Source organism: Heterodontus francisci, chromosome 40 (genome assembly GCF_036365525.1).
Source record: "Heterodontus francisci isolate sHetFra1 chromosome 40, sHetFra1.hap1, whole genome shotgun sequence".
NCBI lineage: Eukaryota > Metazoa > Chordata > Chondrichthyes > Heterodontiformes > Heterodontidae > Heterodontus > Heterodontus francisci.
The window spans coordinates 7,896,312-7,919,726 of NC_090410.1; the positions used below are offsets into that span (position 1 = coordinate 7,896,312).

Genomic DNA, 23,415 nt, shown 5'->3' on the forward strand with positions numbered 1-23,415 from the left:
TTTCAATCTTTCTTCATAGCTGCATTTTTCCAGTACTGGCAACATCCTCGTAAATCTCTTCTGTACCTTCTCTAGTGCAATTACATCCTTTCTGTAATGAGGTGACCAGAACTGCACACAGTACTCAAGTTGTGGCCAAACCAATGAGTAATACAGTTCCAGCATAACCTCCTGCTCTTGTATTCTACACCTCGGCTAATAAAGGAAAGGATTCCATATGCCTTCTTAACCACCTTATTGACCTGTCCTGCTACCTTCAGGGATCTATGGACATTCACTGCAAGGTCCCTTAGTTCCTCTACACTTCTCAGTATTTTCCCCATTAATCGTGTATTCCTTTGCCTTGTTTGACCTCCCCAAATGCATCACGTCACACTTCTCCAGGTTGAATTCCATTTGCCACTTTTCTGTCCATCTGACCAGACCATCAATATCTTCCTGTAGCCTACAGCTATCCTCCTTACCATCTTTTGTGTCGTCCGCAAACTTCCTGATCATGCCCCCTACATTTACATCCAAATCGTTAATATACACCACAAAAAGCAGGGGTGGACCCAGTACTGAGCCCTGCGGAACGCCACTGGAAACAGCCCTCCAGTCACTAAAACAGCCGTCAACAATTACCCTTTGTTTCCTGCCACTGAGCCAATTTTGTATCCACCTTGCTGCATTTCCCTGGATCCCATGGGATTTTTTTTTTTACCAGTCTGCCATGGGGAACCTTGTCAAATTCCTTGCTAAAATCCATGTAGACTACATCAACTGCACAACCCTCATCTATCTTCCTTGTTACTTCTTCAAAAAATTCGATCAAGTTGGTCAAACAAGATCTTCCCTTAACAAATCCATGCTGACTGATTAACCTGTGCCTTTCTAAGTGATAGTTTATCCTGTCTCTCAGAATAGATTCCAATAATTTGTCCACTACTGAGGTTAGACTGACTGGCCTGTAATTAATTCGGTCTATCCTTCACTCCCTTTTTAAACAGAGGTACAATGTAAGCAATTCTCCGGCACCACACCTGTATCCAGTGCGGACTGGAAAATGATGGTCAGACCCTCTGCTATTTCCTCTCTTGCTTCTTTTAACAGCCTAAGATACATTTCATCTGGCCCTGGTGATTTAATCAACTTTCAAGGATGCTAATCCCATTAATACTTCCTCTCTCCCTATGTTTATCACATCCAATACTTCACACTCTTCCTCCTTAACTACAATATCTGCATCATCCCCCTCTTTTGTGAAGACAGATGCAAAGTATTCATTAAGAATCATACCAATATCTTCCACTCCTACACATAGGTTACCTTTTTGGTCTTTTATGGGCCCTACTCTCTCCTTCGTTATCCTCTTAATGAATTGATAAAAAATCTTTGGGTTCACCTCGATTTTGCTTGTCAATATTCTTTCATGCCCTCTCTTTGCTTTCCTAATTTCCTTTTTGATTTCACCCTTCCACTTTCTATACTCCTCTCGGCTTTCTGTAGCATTGAGTTCTTGGTGTTGGACGTAAACTTTCCTTTTCCGCCTTATCTTACCCTGTAGGCTCCTTGACATCCATGGGGCTCTAGATTTGGCCATCTGACCCTTTTTCTTTGTGGGAACATGTCTACCCTGAACCCCTTGAATCTCCCACTGTTCTGACACTGATTTACCTTCAAGTAGCTATTTTCAGTCCACTTTCGTTAAATCACTCCTCAGTGAAGTAAAATTGGCCTTGCCCCAGTTGAGAACTCTAACCCCTGTTCTATCTCTGCCCTTTTCCACAATTATGTTAAAACTGACTGAATTATGATCACTACCACCAAAACACTCTCCCACTGCCACTCCTTCCACCTGCCCTCTCTTGTTGGACTTGCTACATACTGGGCAAAAAAGTTCTCCTGAATGCACCTCAAGAATTGTGCTCCCTCAATTCCTTTCACACTAAAACTATCTCAGTTAATATTGGGGTAATTAAAATCCCCGACTATCATAGCCCTATCGTTTTTGCACTTCTCAGAAATTTGCCAACATATCTGCTCTGTCTCCTTCTGACTCTTTGAGGGTCTATAGTACACTCCCAGCAGTGTGATTGCCCCTTTTTTGTTCCTTCGCTCAATCCATATGGCCTCATTTGATGAACCTTCCAACATATCATCCCTCCTCAGAGCTGTAATAGTTTTTTGACCAAAACTGCCACTCCCCCTCCTTTCATATCCCCCTCCCTATCGCATCTGAAAACCCAGTAACCAGGAACGTTGAGCTGCCATTCCAGTCCCTCCTTAAGCTATGTTTCTGTAATAGCTATGATATCATACTGCCACAAGTCTATCTGCACCTGCAGCTCATCTGCTTGATTTGCTATACTCCTTGCATTGAAATAGATATCCTTGAGCACTGCCAAACTCTTTTTTTTTTACATTTTCTAACCCTTGTTTCCTCTGTCTTCCAGACTCATCCATTAATTTTCCGCCTTCCATTTTAATTTCTGATTTTATCCCAGCTGCGACTACCCTCAGGTCCCCATCCCCCTGCCAAACTAGTTTAAACCATCCCCAACAGCATTAGCAAAACGTCCCGCAAGGAACTCAGTCCCGGCTCTGTTCAGGTGCAACCCGTTCAGCCTGTACAGATGCCATCTCCCCGTAAGCCGGTCCCAATGCCCCAGGAATCTGAAGCCCTCCCTCCCGCACCATCTTTCCAGCCACGCGTTCATCTGTCTTATTCTTCTATTTCTATACTCACTTGCGCGTGGCACTGGGAGTAATCCGAAGATTACTACTTTTGAGGTCCTGCTTGCTAATTTCTTACCTAGCTCTGAAGAGAAGATTGAGTGGTGACCTCATAGAGGTCTTTAAAATTGTGAAGGGGTTTGATCAGAAGCTGTTTCCACTTATGGGGGAGACCAGAACTTGGGGGGCCATAAATATATCCAATAAAAATATTCAGGAGAAACTTCTTTACCCAGAAAGTGGTGAGAATGTGGAATTCTTATCACAAGAAGTGGTTGAGGTAAATAGTACAGATGCCCTGAAGGAAGAAGCTGGATATGCACCCGAGGAAGAAAGAATTGGACAGATATGCTGATAGGGTGAAATGCAGACAGCAGTGAAGGGACTTGTGTTGAGCATAAATAAATTAAGGGATAGGCTGGGAAAGTGTTGACGTACAGCAGCCGTGATATTGAATGGCAGAGCAGGTTCGTGGAGCCACATGGCTCATTCCAGCTCCTACTATGTTCTTAGAAACACCAGCATTGAACAGTTGGGCTGAATGGCCTGTTTCTATACTGTACCTTCTGTGCAAGCAAAAAAAAAAATTTATCCCATTTACTTCTGTCGAGGGTAGCCAGGGTGAAAGTTTGGACCATTAACCACAGTGATCCCTAAATGTGCTCCACCCTGAGTACATTCCCAAATACGTTTGATTTATCGTTTGCATTTTCACTTTAAAAATTCCTACTAGAGCTTGATCATCTTTCCATGTTACAAAATGTCATCAACCAACCTGCTTAATTGGTGAAAAGATTGTGTTTGAATATGATCCGGGTGAATGATTACATTTGAGATTAAAGTAATAATCATTCAACTGATTAACAGTTCAGACAGGAGCAAAGAATTGTGTCACATTAATAAATACATTGGTATGAGATCACAAAATTAGGGAATAGTTGTGCAATTAAATTAATTAGCAGTTTAAATTACTCACCAATTGGCTAATGAGCAGAGCTTGTTAAGTTAGTGAATAAATCAGTTGACTAATTTAGTAATTATCAATTACATAAGACACATCAAAATTAGGAGCAGGAGTAGGCCATTCAGCCCTTTGAAACTGCTCTATCATTCAATAATATCATGACTGATCCCGCACTATTCCCATATCCCTCAAGTCCTTTAGTATCCAAAAATCTATCGATTTCTGTCTTGAATATACTCAACGACTCAGCATCCACAGCTCTTTGGCGTAGAGAATTCCAAAGATTCCCAATGCTCTGAGTGAAGAAATTTAAATATAAAATAAAGTATTAAATGAGATAAGTGATAAATATAAAGTAAATGTAAAATAACTAAATAAATAAAATGTAAATTATAAATATTAAAATAACTATAAAAGTAATAAAATATAAAAAGTTAATTATAAAATAAATACAAATAAAATATGAAAAAATTAAATATAAAATTTAATAAAATAAACATAAGCAAATGCAATATGAAAATAGTAAGATAACAAAACAAAATATAAATAAATTAAATATAATTAAACACAAATAAAGTATAACAAATTATAAATTAAACATAAAATGTAAAATAAAAATAGTAAGATAACAAAACAAAATATAAATAAATTAAATATAATTAAACAAAGTGTTGTAAATTAAACATAAGAAAATGTAATAAAGGAATAGTAAGATATAACAAAATAAAATATAAATAAATTAACTATAATTAAACACAAATAAAGTATAACAAATTATAAATTAAACATAAGATGTAAAATAAAAATAGTAAGATATAAAAAACAAAATATAAATTAAAATATATTTAAACACAAATAAAAAAGTAAAACAAATTATAAATTAAACAGAAGAAAATGGAATACAAAAACAGTAAGATATAACAAAATAAAGTATAAATTAAATATAAATAAACACAAATAAAAAAGTATAACAAATTATAAATTAAACATAAAATGTAATATAAAAATAGTAGGATATAACAAAATAAAATATTAAATAAATTAAATATAATTAAACACAAATAAAGTATAACAAATTATAAATTAAACATAAGTAAATGTAAAATAAAATATAAATAATTAAAATAAATATATAAAAATTATAAATAAATATAAAACATCAAATTGCTAATTAGCAAACAGATGAGTTTCGCATTAGTTAGTTAAGTGGTAGTTAATAGCTGGTTAACGGGTAACGTGCATCATGTAATCCATGACTGTGGGATGGGGAAGGGGGATTTGGGCCTGGCGCTTCCCTACTGCTGCACTCACCGCTCTCCGCCGGGTTCCGGGCCGGGCTGCTGCCGGTAACGAGCCCTCCACCCCTGCCCGGTGCCCGTTCCCCTTTCCCCTCAGCGTTAACCGCCACCACTCTCCAGATCCCTCGCCTCCCGTCTCCAAGGACCGTTGCTATGTCACCGCCCCACCCGCGGAGAGAATGCCCCGCCCCTGGCAGCTGGAGGGGCGGGGACTGCTGGGGGATGGGGCGGGGCCAGCGCTTTTCACGTCACGTGTTCGGAGCCGGTAAAAGGGGGGGGGGGGGGTTTGCGATGATGTAATCGGCTGGACCGGCGCCCGTCACGTGATCTTAGCCAGGTTAAGGCTCCAGCGGAGTTGGTGTCAAACTTTGTTTTATATTCATTATTAACCATTGTTACCCTTATTTTTTTAAAAATGTTATTCCATCTGTTAAAAAGAGACACCAAAGCAATCACAGCCAATTCAATGCTATTTTGGAAGAGTAGTCACTGTTGTAATATAAGAAATGTCACAGCCAATTTGCGCACAGCAAGCTCCCACAAAACAGCCATGTGATAAATGACCAGATGGAATCACAGCATAGAATGGTTACAGCACAGACAGAGGCCATTCCGCTGGTCGGGTCCGTTTCGACTCTCTGCAAGAGCAACTCATCCATCCCACTCCCCTGCCTTTTCTGCACAGGCCTGCAAATTGTTTTCTCTTTGGATAAACTATTTTTGTGATGTTGGTTGAGGGATTACATTAGCCAGGACACTGCTTTACTTTAAAATAGGGCTGTTAATGAACACATGAAAGGGCAGACAGGGGTCTGAGTTTAAATGTCTCATTGGAAAGACGGCACCTCTGACAATGCAGCACTCCATCCGTACTGCACTGGGAGTGTCAGACCGGATTACTTGCTCAGGCCTTTAGAGCGGGACTTGACACCATTACCTCTGACTCAGGTGAGTGTGCTGCCCACTGAGCTATAATACATGTGATTTTCAGTTATTGCCCATCTGACATCACCACGTACCTGGCAACCTTTGACCTTCCTGGAGCCTGGTCAGAGTGACCACCTTTGCCGACAAAATTCAATGCCTCCCGTTATTTCCCTTTATTTTAAAATTCTCATCCTCGTGTTCAAATCTCTCCAAGGCCTCACTCTCCCTATCTCCGTAAACTCCTCCGGGCCTACAATCTTCCAATATCGCTGCACTCCTCTAATTCTGGCCTCTGGTCCCCAATCTCCATTGCTCCACCATTGGCGACCGTGTCCTCAGCTGCCTGGGTCCGAAGCTCTGGGATTCCCTCCCTAAACCTCTCCGGCTCTCTCCGTCTCCTCCTTTAAGAGGCTCCTTAAAACCCACCGTCTTTGACCAAGCTTTTGGTCATCAGTCCTAATATCTCCTTATATGGCTTGGTGTCATACTATGTTTCATAATCGCTTGTGTGAAGCGCCTTGGGATGTTTTACTGGGCTTAAGGCGCTATATAAATGCAAGCTTTTCCTGCTGCACTTTTGCTGCTAATGGATGAAGGGGGGAGGCTGGGATGGGGGAGGTAGAAGAATGTCACCATTAACAGGGAGTGGGAGAGAGAGTTTCAACATTAATTAAGGGAAAGAATGTTGCCTTGGACCAAGAAGGGTTGGAGGGCAGATGATTGCAGGATGGGGGAGAGGTTCAATAAAAGTATGAACTGGGAGGATGGAAGGAGACAATCGCTGGAAGGGAGCAGAGGGTCTTTTTTGTGATGAAAACCTCACATGCCAAATGGAAAATATTAATTTTGTCAAGCAGAACTTTGCCTGCGACTTTTACTGAAAACTGTCACAAATAACTTTAAAAAAAGAACAGCTCACAGCCCAAAATGGCCACGAACATTTGCATGTGGAAAAAAAAAAGCAAAGGATTAGACTGGAGACAGACATGATTCACTCATAGCCAGAACAATGGGGTGCTCTCTGATTCCAATTACCCGAGATAGCCTTATCAATGTGATTGTCAAAAGCCATCGACACCCATTGACATTGAAAGAGCTGACTCCCCACTGCCCTCACCCGCCCAACCAAGTATGTCTGGGCAGCCTGAGGGGAGAGCCTTGTATTTCAAAGAAAATTCTGGAAGAACCTCAAAAACACAAAGAGGTGGTTATGTCATGTGACTGCTTGTGCAACTCTGGGAGTTTGTGAGTTGTGAATCAGAAGGCAGACTGCAACTGAAATCGATCAAGGCAACAGCTCTCTCTCTCTCCTTCTCTCCTGTAGAGATCCAGCGAAGCCTCAAACTGCAGCCTCAAATCTACAAGACCCCTCAAACCAACTACTAGGATACAAGCAAGTCTGCAACCATGCACATGGCCCAGCGAGGACTTCAGGATGACAATTTCAACCAAAGACTCGGGGACTACTGAACTGTATTTGAATTCCATTTATTACGGACTCTACTCCAACCTCCCAACTCTTTTTTTTCCCTCTGTAATCTACTTGTGTGTGTGTGCGTGTGTGAATGTGGTGTGGATGCGTAGCGTATTTTAACAATTTTAACCGGTTTAGAGTGATAACAATAATAAACTTACATCTTTCTTGTTTAAACGCAAGAAAACCTATCTGATTGGTTCATCTGCAATTATATTAGAGGAACAGGAAGAAGCACTCACTGAGGTGGTAAGTTCAATCACTGTTAAAAAAGGATAAACCCTGTTGCGGTCAAACCAGAGAAGGGACGAAAGGGGGAGCCCGAGACCCCTTCCTCACCTGGTCGTAACATTGTGAATCTGGGGGCGCGTTGGATTTGGGAGGGTGACTGTTTGGATAAGTGACGCTTTGACTGACCTGTTTAAAATCTGGATGTCACTCTCCTTTGCAGTTTTAAAAAAAATAACAGGCTATTATAAAATATAAAAACAGTTCTAATGTACAAATTCAACTTTCGGAGCTGTGCTCCCAGGCCCTACCAGAAATGCTTTTGGACGACACCTTCAGGCTTTCATATCATTGTGTTGTTTTTTTCTCCCCCTCTGGTCCAAATGAAGTAAAGATGGAACAAAAACAAGAAATGCTGGATTCACTCAGCAGGCCTGGCAGCATCTGTGGAAAGAGAAACAGAGTTAACGTTTCGGGTCAGTGACCCTTCTTCGGAACTGGGTAAAGATGGATACTGACTGAATCTGCACCAAGTGGAACCACTTGGCTTTCTGTCAGTAACCTCACAGCCTACAACAACAACTTGCATTTGTATTGCACCTTTAATGTAATAGAATGTCCCAAAACACTTCACAGGAGTGTTATCATATCTGGTGGCCATCGGTCTCGTGAGACGATGGTTTGTGCCTTGATGGCTAACTCTGTGTTGAACTTCACCTGGTGTGGCTCAGAAGCTGTGGAGTCATTTACAGCACAGCAGGAGGCCATTCGGCCCATCGAGCCCATGCCGGCTCTCCATGCAGACAGTCCCACTCCCCGCCTCAATCCCCAGTCTCTGCAGGTGAAGGCAGTGGGCTGAGAAGGTGCAGGATTCGCTGGCCTCGGTTTCCCTGGGCTCTCTTCTCAGCCAGCTGAACATTCCGTTTCTCCTTGTCTCTTCCGACGCCCCCTCCGAGCAGACAGCGTCCAGAGGTCCCGGCTGACGGATGGCTGTCTCCCAGTTGTCTGTGTCGATGTCCGCCATCTTCCTACCTCACTTGCGGGGTGTCCTTGTAGTGGAGGAATGGGCATCCAGCAGGTTGTGACCCAGCGCCCAGCTCATTGAGCGGAAGGCATTTGGGTATACAGCTGTCAACCCAGCCAATGAACAAGGCCAAGCCATCACAGACATGGTTGATTTAGTAATGAGTGTATGCTGATGGAATTAGCACGCTCCAGGACCTCTGAGTTGGTGACTTTGTCCCGCCAAGAGATGCCGAGGACACGTCTGAGACAGAGCAGGTGGAAACCAGTCTGCCTTTTCTCCAGTCTAGCCTATGTTGTCCAGGTCTCAATACTGTAGAGCAATGCACTGAGGATGCAGACTTGGCAGACTCACAGTTTAAGTGTTCTCTGTCAGCTTGCTGTTACAGAAGGAGGCCATTTGGCCTGTCAAGCCCATGCTTGCTCACAAGGGCAATTTAGCTAGCTCACCCATTCCCCATGACAGCGAACCACAAAAGGCGATATGAGGACAAATGGCCAAAATCTTGGTCAAAGGAGTTTTAAGGAATGTATTAAAGGAGAGTTAAGTAGAGAGGTTTAGGGAGGGAATTCCAGAGCTTAGGGCCCAGACAGCTGAAGGTACAGTCTCTGTTTTGCTATGTAAATGCAAGTTTTATTTTTCCTCATTAATTTTAATTGTTCTCTTTTTAGCATTGTCCTGATTTTGTTAAAATCTTTGACTGAAATTCCTGCTGGTGAGGGTTCTCCGACAATGGCAGATTGGGAAAAATTCAGAGACATTATACTCAATTTTTAAAATTACGAGATATTAAACAATTAACCTGAAGACCATATTCATTCCTGACCTTCGCTGCTGAATCTTGCTGCACTCTGCCCTGTGTTGAAAAGGGGGATTACAAGTTGCTTTGCCTGTGCCAGCCACAAGATGGGGATCATGGACAACCAAAGGGCAAGATGATGCAAGATGGCTTTGTGGACGATCCAACATTAATCCAAAGCTCAGGAATATTAAGGGATGGGGAAATGGCCAAAAGCTTGGTCGAAGAAGTACATTTTAAGGAGCGTCTTAGAGGAGAAAGAGGCAGAGAGGTTTAGGGAGGAAATTCCAGTGCTTGGGGCCCAGGCAGCTGAAGGCACGGCCACCAATGGTGGAGCGATGAAAATCAGGGATGTATAAGAGGCCAGAATTTGAGCAGCGCAGATATCTCAGAGGGTTGTGGGGCTGGAGGAGGTTACAGAGCTAGGGAGGGGCGAGGCATGGAGGGATTTGTCAACAAGGATGGGAATTTTAAAATCAAGATGTTGTTTGACTGGGAGCCAATGTAGATCAGAGAGCACAAGGGTGTTAGGGGAATGGGATTTGGTGCGAGTTAGGACACGGCAGTAGAGTTTTGGATGACCTCAAGTTTACGGAGAGTAGAATGTGGGAGACCAGCCAGGAGTGTGCTGGAATAGTCAAGTCCGGAGGTAACGAAGGCATGAATGAGGGTTTCAGCAGCAGATGAGCTGAGACAGGGACGGGGTGGGGCGATGTTATAGAGTGGAAATTGGTGGTCTTTGTGATGGCAAAAATATGAGTCTGGAAGCTCATCCTGGTGTCAAATATAGCATCGAGGTTGTGAACAGACTGGTTTAGTCTCAGATAGTTACCAGGGAGAGGGGTGGAGTCAGTAGCTAGGGAACGGAACAGAGTGGGGACTGAAAACAATGACTTCAGTCTTCCTGATATATAATTGGAAATGTAATTAGAGGAGTCCTCTACTGTCTCTAAATTATGAGACAGCTTATCTGACATCTAGTACTGGATGAGCAGAAATTTCCTCAAAGTAAACATTAGGAAGGCTGAAGTCATTGTCTTCGGACCCAGCTCCACTCTCTGTTTCCTCACCATCGACTCCATTCCTGTCCTTGAAAACCATATGAGACTGAACCAGACTGTTTGCAACTTTGGTGTAACATTTGACCCTGATGTTCAGCACCATTCGCAACTCCTCAGATACTGAAGCAGTCCGTGTTCATGTGCAGCAAGACCTGGACAATATCCAGGCTTGGGTTGATAAGTGGCAAGTAACATTCGCGCCACACAAGTGCCAGGCAATGACCATCTCCAACAAGAGAGAATCTATACCATCTCCCTTTGACATTCAATGGCATTACCTTTGCTGAATCCCCCACTAATCCTGGGGGTTACCTTTGATCAGAAATTGAACTGGACCGGCCCCATAAATATTGCAGCTACAAGAGCAGGTCAGAGGCTTGGAATTCTGCAGCGAGTAACTCATCTCCTGACTCCCCAAAGCCTGTCCACCATCTACAAGGCACAAGTCAGGAGTGTGATGGAATACTCTCCACTTGCCTGGATGGGTGCAGCTCCAACAACACTCAAGAAGCTCGACACCATCCAGGACAAAGCAGCCCGCTTGATTGGCACTCTATCCACAAACATTCACTCCCTACACCACTGCGCACAGTAGCAGCAGTGTGTACCATCTACAACAAGATTGTCCAACATACAGCCCGCGGGTCAGAATCTGACCCGCCAAAGGATGAGAAATTTCTGCTGGAAATCTGCCATTGGCTTCTTCCGGCCCGCCAAAACCTTCTGTGATTGACAATGGCTGCAGCTCCTTTACTGACATGGCAGAGTCACCTCACTGTGCATGTCCTCCTTTACCAAGATGGCGAACACTCTTCACTACCCGATGTTCTGGCTTCTTTAGTAAGATGGCAGTGCCTGGCCTGACCTGCCTGTCTGCTGGTGTTTCCTGCCCAAACTCCATTAATGCTGTGAAGTGCTTTTGGACATTATTACCTTGTTAAAGGTGCTATATAAATACAAGTTGGTATTGTTGTTGTTAATACCTGTTAATTACAATGGATTACCTTCTTTATAAGAGCACCACTAGCCATGCGGAGAAGCTAGCATGCTACCGTGCACACATATTGCACCATAAGTCAACATCTTTACTGCCCGAATCTAGGCAGCTTGGCTCAGTGTCACACTTGGTCCAATTAGAAGCCCTATTGCCACTCAGTCAGAAAGATGTGGAGTCAGGCCCTGCCTGAAGACCTCAGGAACTCCCTCCTCCATTCTCTCTCCCTCTCCCTCTTTTACTGAGTCTCTCAGTGTGCATCTGAGTTCAGGCAACTTAGTACAGACCAGGGAACCAGTAATATGGGATCTTCTGCTCTCAGTGGCTCACAGTCTCACCCCAGAGTCAGAAAGCTGTGGGTTCAAGCCCCACTCCGGAGCCTCGAGCGCAAAATCAAGGCTGATGCTTGCAGCGCAGCGCCGAGGGAGTGCTGCACTGTCAGAGGTGCTGTCTTTTTGGATGAGACATTAAACTGAGGCCCCATCCGCCCTCTCAGGTTGATGTAAACCATGCCATGGCCGCTATTTCAAAGAACAGCGGTATCCCGAGCAACATTCATCCCGCAACTGACATCATCCGACAACTGCCCCCGCACCGGTTTATGGGATCTTGCTGTGCTTGCCTACGTAACAACAGTGGACTGTCCGTCAAGCTGCTTCACTGTATGCAAAGCGCATCCAGAAGTTTCTGAAGAACTCGCTACCACGGGGAGTATTTGAGGCGAATGGCAAAGATGCAGTTAAGGGGTAGCTGGATAAGCACAGGAGGGAGAAGAGAAGAAAGGGATATGTTGATGGGGTTGGATGTAGTACGTTGGGAGGAGGCTCACGTGGAGCTGTGTGGGACACATTTCCGTGCTATACATTCGATCTCTCTCTCTCCCTCTCTCTGCGATTTGCTCAATAGTCGGCTGTTAATTGGCATAGATGCCGGAAGGTCAATTTTCCGCTATACTGCTACCAGCTTCCAGGAAGTCACAAGCCCCAAGCCAGTGATATTCTGTCCATTGATTTTAAGTCAGCATCAACTAATGTTCTGAGCCTGGGAACCCCACGGAGCAGTGTATTCACCATTAGGATAAATATAACAGCAGAAACACTCACTGATGGGGAGGGGACGGTGTCACCACATGTATTCTCTGGAGTTTAGAAGAATGAGAGGTGATCTCATTAAAACAAATAAAATTCTGCCGCGCACCCCCCCCGAGTTGTAGAGTCTAGAAGTAGAGGATCACAATCTCAGGATAAAGGGTCGGCCATTTCAGACAAAGATGAGGAGAAATTTCTTCACACAGAGGGTAGTGAATCTTTGGAATTCTCTACTGCGAGTGGGCAGTGGAAGCTCAGTCGTTGAGCATGTTCAAGACAGAGATTGATAGATTTTTGGGCAGTAAAAAGGAAAGACTTGCATTTATATAACGCCTTTCACGACCACTGGACACCCCAAAGCGCTTTACAGCCAATGAAGTACTTTTTGAAGTGCAGTCACTGTTGTAATGTAGGAAAACGCAGCAGCCAATTGGTGCACAGCAAGATCCCACAAACAGCAATGTGATATTGACTGGATAATCTGTTTTTTGTGATGTTGATTGAGGGATAAATATTGGCTGGGATACCGGGGAGAACTCCCCTGCTCCTCTTCGGAATAGTGGCCATGAGATCTTTTTCATCCACCTGAGAGGGCAGACAGGGACTTGGTTTGACGTCTCATCCGAAAGACAGCGCCTCTGGCAGTGCAGCACTGCCTCAGCAGCGCACCGGGAGTGTTGGCTGAGATTTTGTGCTGCAGGCTCTGGATTGGAGACTTGAACCCACAACCTTCTAACACAGGAGGCGAGAGTGGTTCAGCGCAGGGGCAATTGTCACAACGAGGATTTAATATCTCAAACCCGCAACACGCACACAGAGATATTGCGAGGCATTTTGCAAGATGGACAACTGCGAAGGAGAGAAAGAGAGAGAGAGAAAGAGAAAAAGGAAGAGCAGAAAACTGGGTGGTGAAGGATGGCTGTAGGCTCTCTGAACCTCGGCCGCACTCTCCCTCCTCCTCGCTGTTTCACACTTGAAGTGCGTGACACAGCAATGCTCCTGATGACAGATCCAGCAAGCTGCAAAACACTACAGAACAGTCTCACTCATCTCTTCATTCATAAGTTTGGGGAGGGGAGTGCAGAAAGCTCTGCGATTGGATAAGCTGCTATATTCGTAGCCACCTGAACAGTGACTGTCTCCATAATTTCCCAGCCACAATGTTATCCTTGGGGTATTTTTAGAACTGTGTGCGATTATTCTTCATGCAGCAGGGATGCCTGTCAGCTGTGACTCAGTGGGTGATGCACTTACATTTGTGACAGAAGATTGTGTGTTCAAATCCTTCTCCGGAAACTTGAGCAAGAATCCAGACTGATACTCCCAGTACAGTACCAAGGGAGTGCAGCACTGTTGGAGGTTTTTTTTTATTCGATCATGGGATGTGGGCGTCGCTGGCCAGGCCAACATTTATTGCCCATCCCTAATTGCCCTTGAAGAGGTAGTGGTGAGCTGCCTTTTTGAACCGTTGCAGTCCATGTGAGGTAGATATACCCACAGTGCTGTTAGGAAGGGAGTTCCAGGATTTTCACAGTGAAGGAACGGCGATATAGTTCCAAGTCAGCATGGTGTGTGACTTGGAGGGGAACTTGCTGGTGTTCCCATGTATCTGCTGCCCTTGTCTAGTTGGTAGAAGTCGCAGGTTTGGAAGGTGCTGTCGAAGGAGCCTTGGTGCATTGCTGCAGTGCATCTTGTAGATGGTACACACTGCTGCCACTGTGCGTCGGTGGTGGAGGGAGTGAATGTTTGTAGATGGGGTGCCAATCAAGCGGGCTGCTTTCTCCTGGATGGTATCGAGCTTCCTGAGTGTTGTTGGAGCTGCACTCATCCAGGCAAGTGGAGAGTATTCCATCACACTCCTGACTTGTGCCTTGTAGATGGTGGAGAGGCTTTGGGGAGTCAGGAGGTGAGTTACTCACCACAGAATTCCCAACCTGTGACCTGCTCTTGTAGCCACAGTATTTATGTGGCTGGTCCAGTTCAGTTTCTGAACAATGGTCACCCCCAGGGTGTTGATAGTTGGGGATTCAGTGATGGTAATGCCATTGAATGTCAAGGGGAGATGGTTAGATTCTCTCTTGTTGGAGATGGTCATTGCCTGGCACTTGTGTGGCGCGATTGTTACTTGCCAGTTATCAGCCCAAGTCTGGACGTTATCTATGTCTTGCTGCAAATGGATGTGGGTGCCGTCTTTCAAATACAAGACACTGTCTGCTCTCAGGTGGATGTAAAAGATCCTACGGCTGTTATTATGGAGAACAGCAGGGGAGTTCTCCCTAGTGTCCTGGCCAATATTTATCCCTAAAATGTATCTGGTCATTATCACATTACAGATTGTGGCACCAAAGCAAAATACTGCAGATGCTGGAAATCTGAAATAAAAAGAGAAAATGCTGAAAATACTCAGCAGGTCTGGCAGCATTTGTTTGGTGGGAGCTTGCTGTGCGCAGCTTAGCTGCCAGACTGGCTGTGAAGCACTTTGAGACATCCTGAGGTTGTGATAGGCGCTATATCAATGCAAGGCCAGAGGGTGAGTGGATGTTTATCCCTGCAGCATGGCTCAGATTGTACAGGGCGCTGCCCATTCCGACCCGCAACCTCCCAGGTTGGCATTCCTGCACTGTGCTGGGGTTCCAGTCTGAATGGGCAACAGAAAGAGGGAGGTGATGAGGCTCCACTAGTCGCCTAAAGGTTAAGTGACACTGAGCTCGTTTAAATGCCAGAAGCGCAAATTGAAGGGCAGTCGATAAGTGAGGACAGCTGCATGGGGAGAGAACTTCCCAGTTTCATAACCCAACAGCTGTGCTGTTCAGCTCATGCCTGGAATGTGGAATGTGACGGACACTCGATACAGGGAGCAATCCATCACTAAAACTCCAGAATATCAGCCACTGACTCTCTCCCCCAATCCCCCACCAGCAAACCAGCTCTGCTTGTGATGTTATTTCTTGACCCCTGTCCCCACTCCCAACAATCCCCAGTGCTCACGCTAGGACACTGCACTTGCCCAAATGCCTCCTCCTTCCATGGAGTGCACCTGAATAGTGTTCGAATAGGGGCTATTCGACCGCATGGGGCATCATACTTCTGCCCTTACTCAATGTGCGGGCACACGTGCACACGCACACACGCAAACACACACACAACTTTTTCACCCAGGGTCAGTGCACAAAGCATTCAGGAGTGGGAATCCTGTTTTTTCACCATATCTCCTCTCCGCGCTCCCCCCCCAACACACAATCTTTCACAAGGTCTGGGGGTGCTGAGGCCAATTACAAAATTCCAGTTGGGATCAGCCAAGCTCAGTGCACAGACCAGGAGCTTCCAATCCGGGAACAGACAAACAGAACCAGGGACAGAGAGGGAATCAAATAGGCAGATGCAGAGCAAAGCGGAGGCTTACAAGGAGATGCAGGGAGAGAAATGCAGAGAAAGTGAGCGAGACACTAACAGAAAGCAAGGGGCTTAGAAATAGAAGGTGTGAAACAGAGAGAGGGAGACAGGGAGTGTGAGGGAAATGCAGAATGCAAGAGACATTTGGAGACGCAGAGAGTGGGTGGGACATAGAGAGAAAGAGGCAGTCAGAGCGAGAGAGTGATAGAGACACAGCAAAAGAGAGAGAGAAAGTGAGAGGGTGGCAGGAAGAGAGCAGGCGATGACAAAGACTGCATGATGCATAGAGATGGTGAGATGTTTAGAGAAAGAAATTAGATCACCTCTCCTTCTAAACTCCAGAGAATATTGGCCCAATTTAGTTTAGTTTAGAGATACAGCACTGAAACAGGCCCTTCGGCCCACCGAGTCTGTGCCGACCATCAACCACCCATTTTATACTAATCCTACACTAATTCCATATTCCTACCACATCCCCACCTATCCCTATATTTCCCTACCACCTACCTACACTAGGGGCAATTTATAATGGCCAATTTACCTATAAGTCTTTGGCTGTGGGAGGAAACCGGAGCACCCGGAGGAAACCCAGAGTCACAGGAAGAACTTGCAAACTCCACACAGGCAGTACCCAGAATTGAACCCGGGTCGCTGGAGCTGTGAGGCTGCGGTGCTAACCACTGCGCCACTGTGCCACATTGATAGTTTAATTTGACTGCATGTGTCTAGGACACAGAAACAGCCATGAACGAGTAAATAATGTTTTTTAGTGAGCTTGGTTGGAGATAAATAGTAGCCAGGAAATAATGTCACCTGAGAGGGCTGACAGGACCTCAGGTTAGTGTCTCATCTGAAAGACAGCACCTCTGACAGTGCAGCACTCCCTCAGTACCGCCCAGAATTACCCATCTAGATTACATACTCAAGTCTCTGGGACTTGAACCCACGACCGTCCACCTCAGAGAGGAGAGGAGAGTGCTACCCACTGGTAGCAAACAGCTTAACCCCCCAAACAGCTCCTGGTTTCACTCGTCTCCACAAATATGAGTGAAGCTGGGCACCGGGTTCATCGATATCTGAGCTCACCCTGTTTACAAGCCAACCTAGCTCATCATGTGGGCCTCAGGTCTTTAACTCTGGACTGTTACATATCGTCCCCTCCAGGCCTTGCGTTTATGACTAGGCCGTGTATCTCCTAATCTCTGCCATGTCTATAAAACCTGAATATTCCGTCTCCATTCTCATGCTTATTCTGGCTGCCTTTCTGGACTAGAGCTCATTACATTTTTCCCCACATTATACAACACTTCAAGAGTATTTCATTGGTTGTTAAGCATTATATAATGTTAAGTTCTTCCCTCATAGTACGTCAATCTCTTTTTCTTTCTCCCAGGGCCCTTATTTCCTGTCTTCCCTCCTTCCCGTCACCCAATAACGGCAGGTACTGAGGTACGGTAGCATAATGGTTAGGTTACATCAAGATTGGCGCAGGCTTGGAGGGCCGAATGGCCTGTTCCTGTGCTGTACTGTTCTTTGTTCTTTGTTACTGGACTAACAATCCAGAGACATGAGCCAGAACTGCTCCAGAAATGGCTGCTCCTCCTGAGACCCCCAGGGATCTATCCTTGTCCCCCCCTCCTCCTTACCTCCCATTGGAGGTTCGGGGAATCGAGGCATATGGGGCATGGGTAGGAAAGAGGTAGAAGATCAACCATGATCATATTGGATGGCAGAGCAGCCTCAAGGGGCTGAATGACCTTCTCAAGCTCCCATTTCTTATGTTCTTATGAAGCCGCCAAACCCCCCCTCCCCACACACCCTGCCCCCATAAACCAGGTCATCCAGAGCTCTGCTGTCCGTGTCCTAACTCGCACCAAGTCCCGTTCCCCTATCACCCCTGTGCTCTCTGACCGACACTGGTTTCCCGGTCAAGCAACTTCTTGATTTTAAAATTTCCATCCTTTTTGTCAAATCCCCTCCTATCTCTGTAATCTCCTCCAGTGCCACCACCCTCCGAGATATCGGCGCTCCTCTTATTCTGGCCTCCTGTGCATCCCCGATTTTAATTGCCTCACCAATCACGGCCATGCCTTCAGCTGCCTGGGCCCTAAGCTCCCTCCCTAAACCCCTCTGCCTCTCCCCCTCTCGTTCCCCCTCCTTAAAACTTACTTCTTTGACCAAGCTTTTGGTCATCTGACCTAATATCTCCTTATGTGGTTCAGTGTCATACCTATTTTTATCATGCTCCTGTAAAGTGCAGTGGTACATTTTGTTATGTTAAAGGCGCTTTATAAATATAAGTTGTTGTTGTACATTGGCGCCCAGTCCTCCAATTTAAAATTTTCAGTTTCATGTTAAAAGTAGCTGGCCTGACCCTCTGTAACTGTATGACCTCCTCCAGCCATAAAATGGGAAGTAGAAACGACAGAAAGTGAACAGCCCCTGAGTGCAATCGAGAGAGCTGGAGAGAGGAACAGTCAGGGACCTCTCCATCACCTCTTAGCAACTGTTTAATGGGCAGTTCACCCGTTTATAAGGAAATTTGTGTGTGTTTGTGTGTGTCTGTTTGTGTGTGTTTCTTTGAGTGTCTGTATGTCTCTATGTGTGCATGTGTGTATCTGTGTCTGCGTCTGTAAGGCTGTGTTTGTGCACCTGTATGTGTGTGCGTGCCTATGTGTGTGTGTGTGTGTGTGTGTGTGTGTTTGTGTGCGTTTGCATGTGTGTCTGTATGCCTGTGTGTGACTGTGTGCCTTTCTGTGTATGCGTGCGTGCCTGTGTATGTATGTGTGGATATGTTCCTGTGTGCTTATGTGTGTGTGTACCTGTGTGTGTGTGTGTGTATGTATGTGTGTACACCTGTGTATGTACCTGTGTGTGTGTATCTGTGTGTGTACACCTGTGTGTGTGTGTGTGTACCTGTGTGTGTGTACCTGTGTGTGTGTGTATGTATGTGTGTACACCTGTCTGTGTGTGTGTGTATCTGTGTGTGTGTATCTGTGTATGTAACTGTGTGTGTGTGTATGTGTGTACCTGTGTGTGTCTGTGTGTGTGTATGTATGTGTGTGTACCTGTGTGTGTACCTGTGTGTGTGTACCTGTGTGTGTACCTGTGTGTGTGTATGTATGTGTGTACACCTGTGTGTGTGTGTGTACGTGTGTGTGTACCTCTTTGCAGATGAGAGCCCCATGCTCTGCTGCCACCAATGCGGTGGGACACTTACTCCCAGATACATACAGACAGACACAGCCCGCCACGATCTCTGTGCTCCTCCAATTCTGGCCTCTTGTGCATCTCCTGTTTAAATCACACCACCATTGACGGCCATGCCTTCAGCTGCCTGGGGCCCTAAGCTCTGGAATTCCCTCCCTAAACCTCTCCGCCTCTCCCTCCCCTCCTCTAAAACACTCCTTAAAAGCTACCTCTTTGACCGTGCTTTTGGCCACCTGCCCAAATATATCCTTATGTAGCTCGGTGTCAAATTTTATTTGTGAAGACGCCTCGGGACAACTTACTACGTTAAAGGCGCTATATAAATGCAACCATTTGCTGTTGCAGTTGTTGCTGAGAAGCACAGAGGTGGAGTAAAACCTTCAACCAGCCTCCATCCATCACAGGAAGCATTCCTGGCTGAATGGAAGCTAAAAATAGCTCCAGCAATAAATGTCAGCCCACATGTTTGAATGTTCAGTCTCTCTTTTTTATAACACCCATGTGGTAACTGTATCCTCGACCCTGCACAGATAGATTTGTCTGGAATTGTCTCGTTAATCAGTCCTCATATTCAGTGGCTGCTCATACCAGCTGCCTTTAACAGGTGAGATAGGGGAAAGAAGCTGAGAGGTGCAAAGGAGCTTTCGAGGACTGCGGTTTATGGCCGAGGGTCTAAGAACTGACCTACACTCTGGGTCTTTTTGGTAATCTTCCCACTTCTCTCCTGAGGATAGTGGGCTGGATTTGAAATCAATTAAAATAATTAATTTAAATAAACTTACGCCGCCTCCTGATATTTCCCCCCCCCCCCCCCCCATGTGATCTTCAGCCCGGCGGCCTCCCACGCCTTTGGATCCTCGCCTGGGGAAACGAGGGACAACATAATGGGGAGGAGGTAGGTTTCTCAGTGCGGGGGAGTGGGGGTGAAACGGGGTCAAATTAATGTCACGGGTGGAGGGGATGGTGGAAAGGGTTGTAGTTGAAAGTTTGTGTAGTTTCTGGGGGGGGGGTGAAGGTCAGAGGGTAAAGGTAAGTGTTTCGAGGTGGGGGAAAGGGCAAGTAATTTAATTGTTCACACCCTCCCCGTGATCGGGGGGCGGGGGACGGCCCAACCCCGCTATTTAAATCAGCCACCGCACTTGGAGTTGCGGCAGCTCTTTGACGTGCGGCCCGCAATTTTTTGCGGCCTGCCCCTGCAGGCCTCCGAATTCAACCCCGTGACTCCTGTGCAGTTCTGCAAATACCCACAGAGACAGGAGAGGAGATTTACGTTCCCCGTTAATTATAATGTAGCGGTAAACACATTTTACCAATTACTTGGAGGGCGGAAATCGTAAACTTCAACTCACCCAATACTCTGTTGCTTCTGTCCTAACTCGGCCCAAGACCCGTTCGTCCATCACCCCGGGCTCCTGGCCCGGCAACAGCTCAAGGCCGCTGAGGTGTGACAACCTGAGGTGTGGCGGCCTGAAATGTGACACTTATCGTGAGATGTCCTTGGAAAAGTGCGACACTCCGCCAGCACATTAGGCAGAAGGGGTTAATTTGGTTGCTAAGGCAATTGCCAATTGAAGGTAACGTTTGTGAGGACGCTTGGGTTCAACTGTTAATTTTAAGTCCGAGTTCGATAGATTTTTGTGAACCGCAGTATTGAGGGATACGGGGCAGTGACGGGTATATGGAGTTAGGTCACAGATCAGCCATGATCACATTGAATGGCGGAACAGACCCGAGGGGCTGAATGGCCTCCTCCTGTTCCTGTGCTCCCTTGATATTAGGCCTTGCATGATGGGAAAATGAATTGGGCCAATCATCTGGGACGGGCTGCACGTCATATTTGTGACGTTCCTGATTTCCACCAGTTAATCTCTGGGAAATAGGAGTGACCTTGAACAAGGATACGCTGACCTCGACGCACTCCTGCCACGTGTGACTCTAGGCGATGAGTGCAAACTCGCAAAACCTACCCTTTGGTTTTCAACATCTCTTCTGCTGAATTCTAACCTCCTTGCTGTGTTCATGTAGATGTTGCATGGAAACCCAGTTCTGATTTGTGCTGCAAGTCTCCTAAACTACTGAACAACAGCAGCTTGTGCATTTATATAGCACCTTTAATGTAGTCCCAAGGCGCTTCACTGGAGCGTTATCAAACAAAAGTTGACATCAAGCCAAAGAGGGAGATGTTGTGATAGGTAACTAAGAGCTTGGTGAAAGATCGTCTTAAAGAGGGAGAGAGAGGCGGAGAGGGTTTAGGGAGGGAATTCCAGAGCTCGGGGCCCAGGCAGCTGAAGGCACGGCCGCCAGTGGTGCAGCAATTAAAATCGGGGATGCACAAGAGGCTGGAATTGGAGCAGCGCCGAGATCTCGGAGTGTTGTAGGGCTGGAGGAGACTACAAAGATAGGGAGGGGGTGAGACCATGGAGGAACTTGAAAACAAGGATGAGAATTTTAAAGGCATTTCAGGGGTGATGTGTGAATGTGACGTAGTGCGAGTTAGGATACAGGCAGCAGAGTGTTTGATGAATTCAAGTTTATGCAGGGCAGAAGATGGAAGGGCGGCCAGGAGAGTGTCGGAATAGGTGCTGGAGGAGTACTGAGTCAAACCAGGAAAGCCAAATATTTGGTCTGTGCTACGTTTGGTGATCTCCCCTCAGTGGAGACTGAAAACAGTATAACAAGCCTTTATACTACTGGACCAGGGGAGAACATATTAACCGGGGCATCTTATCACTATCCAATGACCTTCTTGTTGCACATGGCCTTGAGCAGACACAGCTGTTGTCCCCCTCCCGTCAAATACCCTGTCTCTAAGTGTAGACATGAAAAACCACCACTTGGCTGAGGTACCAGGCATGCCAGTGTTTGTAGAGCTGTGGCCAGCAGGAGTCTACGCAAAGACAGCAGGAGCAAATAGCCATGCAGTATTAACAGAGAAAGAGTTCACTTTCCACAACCCCAGAGGTCCCAAAGTGCTTTTCAGCCAATAACGCACTTTGTGAATGTAGTCACTGTTGTAATGTAGGAAATACGGCTCTAATTTGCGCACAGCAAGCCCCCGCAAACAGCAGTGTGATAGTGACCAGATCAGCTGCTTTTAATGTCAATTGAGAGATAAATATTAGAGTGGGCGTGAGGGAGAACGTCCCTGCTCGTCATCAAAATAACCAGAATAGTGGCCATGGGATCTTTTCTATCCACCTGAGAGGGCAGGCAGGTTTAACACCTCATCCAAAAGACAGCACCTCCGACAGTGCAGCACTCCCTCAGTACTGGTACCAGGAGTATCAGCCTCGACATATGGGTTCAAGTCTTTGGAGTGGGCCACGAACCCACAAACTTCAAGACTCGTAGGGGAGAGTGCTACCCACTGAGAAAAGGTTGGCACATACCCGTCACCTAGCAGATGGTAAGTTAACCAAGTGGCAATATTTCACTGGAAGAACTGCTTCCACTAATGTTGCATCAGATTGGCTGCGATCTGGGGTATGTGACTGGCACACTCAAGTTGTGCTTAGGATGGGTTTTCCACTCTTGGCATCACTAAGGATAAGGACGTCAATCTGTACACAAGGAATTGGCAATGCCAAACAGCAGCTGTGGTTGTCGACAGAGGACAAGGAGACAGACAGGCAGTACAAGTGGAACTCGGGGTCTAAGCCTCACCAAAGACAGACACCAGTCAGCTAAATGTGAACACAGAAAGGGATTACAGCACAACGAGATGGATTGTCAATTCGAGGGCAACTGCTCAAAAACCCAGCAACTGGCTGAGCCTCACACACAAAGCAGGTTGCAGGCACAATCCCCTTGTCTGTGCTTAGATCGCTGGAAATGACAGGGGAGCTACAGCTGCTCACAGCATCTCAAGGTTAGGAAGGGAGAAAGATCAGCCAGGGTTTCAGCTCCCTGTTACTTTCACTGCACTGAACTCCATGTGTGTGCGTGTGGATATTGCAGGGGGAGAGGAGCGGGGCCGAGCTGTGATATAAAGGGCACCAATAACCCGACAGCAGTCACTGTCTAAACTCCAACATGAAATATTGTGATTTGAGTGAGATAACAAAAAGCAGCAGACAGCCAAAAAACCCCACCTGTGCATAATATGGGCAGTGTAGAAGTTCCGGTACTAGACGAGAATTGTCTAGTGGAGGAAATTTTAAAAACTGATGTAATCAATGGACTGGGGTACACAGTTCACACAATAAAGACGCAGCTTTACTCTGTATCTAACCCCGTTTTT

General features: G+C 46.0%; 1 protein-coding gene across 3 annotated transcripts in view; it reads right to left on the reverse strand.

The window, feature by feature from the left end:
* Positions 1–5,058, reverse strand: part of klc3 (kinesin light chain 3) — a 76,478-nt gene extending 71,420 nt beyond the window's left edge. For all 3 annotated transcript variants that reach the window (XM_068018967.1, XM_068018966.1, XM_068018968.1), the window contains exon 1: positions 4,991–5,058. The gene's annotated coding sequence lies outside the window, so the exon portion shown is untranslated. The remainder of the gene's footprint in view (positions 1–4,990) is intronic.
* Positions 5,059–23,415: the final 18,357 nt, after the last annotated feature.